General features: G+C 41.3%; 1 protein-coding gene across 1 annotated transcript in view; it reads left to right on the forward strand.

Moving 5' to 3' along the window:
• LOC103361835 (teneurin-3-like) overlaps positions 1 to 3,659 on the forward strand; it is a 234,735-nt gene that overhangs the window by 14,784 nt on the left and 216,292 nt on the right. The window lies entirely within an intron of this gene.

The raw sequence follows: 3,659 nt of genomic DNA on the forward strand, positions 1-3,659 counted from the left end.
AAGGTAGTAAACAAGGAAACAACAGAAACAAACTGTGAGATAGGACAGCAGCACGGTGTAATAATAATAATAATAATAATAATAGTAATAATAGCAATGTAAATATCAACGATGATAGTTCTACTAATAATGGTACTATGCTATATAATAGATAACAATCAGTGTAGTTATAGGTAAATATAGTTGAGTATATAAAATATAAAGGTGTATAGGATATATATATAGAACATAAATAAATAAATATATATGTGTGTATATATACATTCATAATAACAGTAGCAGCAACACTAACTTGCTGATGTGTAATAAAACGTATCACAGAAATGACATGAAGACATCCGTTGCTTAAAGTTTAATACTAGTCGCTCCACACTAGAAAGCCTGGTTCTGACCGGCCCGTTTCTGACCCGAATGAATGAAGTTAAAAATGCGCCGCAGAGCCCTCGATCACACAGCAGCAGGAGCAAAACATCATTTTATGTGTTTCCCTGCATGAAGCTGGCCAATCCATTTCAAAACATTTAGTTTTCTTTATTTAAAAAAAAAAAGGACAGAAAACAAAACACAGTTTGATCTGTTTTATTGTTTGTTTGTTTTTAAACTCCGTGTGTTGTGCAGTGTTGTTCTTTTTTTTAAATAGTCTAATTTCTTATTCTTTTTTTTCATTTTAATGCAACAGAAATCTATTATTATTATTATTATTATTATTGTTATTATTATTATTGTCAATATTGTTGTTGTTATTTATCATGACAATAATAATAATATCAACTTCATTTGAGTGCCCAGACTGTAGAACAGATCTTAGCTCATCGTAAAATCTGAATTTACTGAATTTACTTTGAAGGCTTTTTTTATTTTTAAGGCTTACTCAGTGATCTTTGGTATTCGCTAATGTGCAGTGTAGCTGTGTGTGTGTGTGTGTGTGTGTGTGTGTGCGTGTGCGTGTGCGTGTGCGGCGCTGCTGCTTACAAATTCTACGGGCTGTTTAGAATAATATGTATTCCTTAAAATATTTATATTGTGGGCTTATTAAACTATACATCAGGTGGTTCTAATACAGTGTTCATGCGCTCACGATTTATTTACTCACGCTGCTGCAGAAGAACTCCATGCTGTTTATTAGCTCGTGATGCACACACACACACACACACACACACACACACACACACGGCCCTCTACACGTGTGCACACTCACACATATCATCGCAGTGGACGCATCAGATAGGACCGCCGGAGGAGACGGATGGCAGCAATAAGCGAGGTGCATGTGTAAGTGTAGGGAGATTATACATGGATCGGTTTGAAGACGTCCACGTAGCGCTCGTGATACATAGATGTTCCTGCTACTACGCAGCTCGTGCCGTATGTTTAATACAAAACAGCCTTCAGGAATAAATAATGCATCTTCTTCTCTCTCGGCAGCCAGAGGAGCAGCCGGTGTGTTGCTGCAGCTACTGACTGCACATGTGTGTTTCGGGCTCGTCTTTCCAACTCTTCTAAGCTGATTCCGTGTGTCAGGTGCAAACAGAAAAACCAGCAACCGCTCCACAGGATGCTCCCCCTCCTCCGCCTCCCCTCCTCACATGCACAGGCCTGGTGCCAGTCATATTCAATAGCAATCTAGTGCTGACCAGAGAAATCAATGAATAACAGACTAACTGACTAGAGAGTTTAAGTTTGGCGCCGCTAACATGAAGAAGACACTTCATTCCATCAAGTGGCTAACATTAAATCATTAACCATGAAGCAGCTCTCCCTCCCTCTGTCTCTCTCTTATCGCTCTCCTTTCTCTTTTTTCATTCTGTGAAATAAATCTTCGCTCCTCCTAGTTAAATCCGGTGAACACATGGTGAATATTCAGTTGCTGATTTCTGGACTGTGGCGCCGTAATGAGGTTAAAACATTCAACCTGATCAAATAAAATCATTTACACTCGCTCTCTTCCCAAGTGCGAACGCTGCTGCTGCTGCAATGCCAATAATTATGCACCTTATCAGACGCAACAAGTCTCCCATTGCCGTTTTCCTTTACATCAGCTCCTCTCATCTCCTTTTTTTTTCTCTTCTTCTTCTCCTCACTTGTGTTTCTCAGAACCCATTTAGGCAGAATCCATTACCAGAAGTGCAGAGGGAGAAGGAGCGAGCGAGCGAGATAGACAGAGAGCGATGGAAAGAGGGAGAGGGAGGGCGGGAGCGTTCGGCCTAATAAATCCTACAGCAGTGTTTCTCGGTTTTCTTGAGTCCTGGGACCTGATAGATGATGGCCTTCTTACTTGTGGTGACAGGCGAGGCTTTCACTGCGGCTCTGCAGAAAGCCCGTACAGTAACTCGGTTAGCTGCTCGGCCCAAACCGCTCCGCTTCGTTTCTGGAGGACGCGCTGAACTCCAAATGTTGGAAATGTTAGCCCTGGTTTTCGGTTTTCAGAGTTTTCACAAAAGCATCATGAGCTGAAGCTTATAGGGAATCCAAATGTTCTGGATTGTTGGTGTTTCTGTCTTTGTGAAGCGCTACGAGACGACTTGTTGTAAATATGCGCTATACAAATAAAACGGAATTGAACTGAATTGAATAGAAGGCATGCACACGGGGATAAGTTGATATGGACAGTAAAGGGTTGAACCTTCAGCATGAGCTCCAAAGGTGTCCCCTGAACATGTCTGTGTAACGTATGCAGATAACCGGTACAAACCCTGCATGACGTGTTAGTGGAACTGAATCATGACGCTGCTTGTGATCCGCTTGCATCCTGCATTTTTTCAAATATCTGAGCAGGTTTGTAATAAAAAATTGACCAGACATGATTAGAAGAAACTGTCTGACGCTGCGTCCATGTAGCAAAGCGCTAGGACCCGCTAGCTCTTCCTGTTAGAGGCGTCCTGATTGGTCAGAACATGCTGTTGTTGAGTTTTTGATGACATAAGCTGTAGAGAGTCACAATCACAGTGTGATATATAAGACATATTACAGTCACTTTTTGTGGCAACTCTATAAAGTCTCAGTATGTATATGTTGCATAACTATACCGGCTAATTTTTAGCTAAATTTGAAGTGAACTTTTTTGATGTCCTCCAAGTTTTAATAAAGAAAAATGCAAATTGTTTCCTCAAAGTGCTTTGGAGCAAATAAACTAGACTGTTTTTTATCTACGTGAGGAAATGGTGAGAAGGAGCTATTTTCAAGCTGGAAAGTTGTCATGATTCTTTCACGTCAGCCGGCGTTGGTCGTGTTTCACGCTGTCCAGAGACGAGACAACAAAACGAGCTGTGATTGGCCGAGAGGCTTCAGCGTCTGCTACGTCAGAACTGATCTCGCGTGGAGCTCAATAACTCACATGTCAAGTTAGTGTAAAAGAAATAAAAACCGTTGGTGCTTTCTTCTTGTGAACATGCACGACGGCTCGGTGATCTGGGCGTGTGTGAGGTCGGGAGGCGCTGGAAGTATTCAAGGTGAGAACTGGGATCAGATATCAAGCAGATCAGGTTCAGATTGGATTTCATATCTGTCACACTGTAATGGGAGTATTGATGAAGTGTCATGTCGGGATCACACACACACACACACACACACACACACACACACACACACACACACACATTTGCATGAGCCTTATCTTTACACTAAGTCTTCATAGTAGAACTGAAATGATTTATATTATG

Source organism: Stegastes partitus, unplaced genomic scaffold (genome assembly GCF_000690725.1).
Source record: "Stegastes partitus isolate 25-593 unplaced genomic scaffold, Stegastes_partitus-1.0.2 Scaffold538, whole genome shotgun sequence".
Lineage (NCBI taxonomy): Eukaryota > Metazoa > Chordata > Actinopteri > Pomacentridae > Stegastes > Stegastes partitus.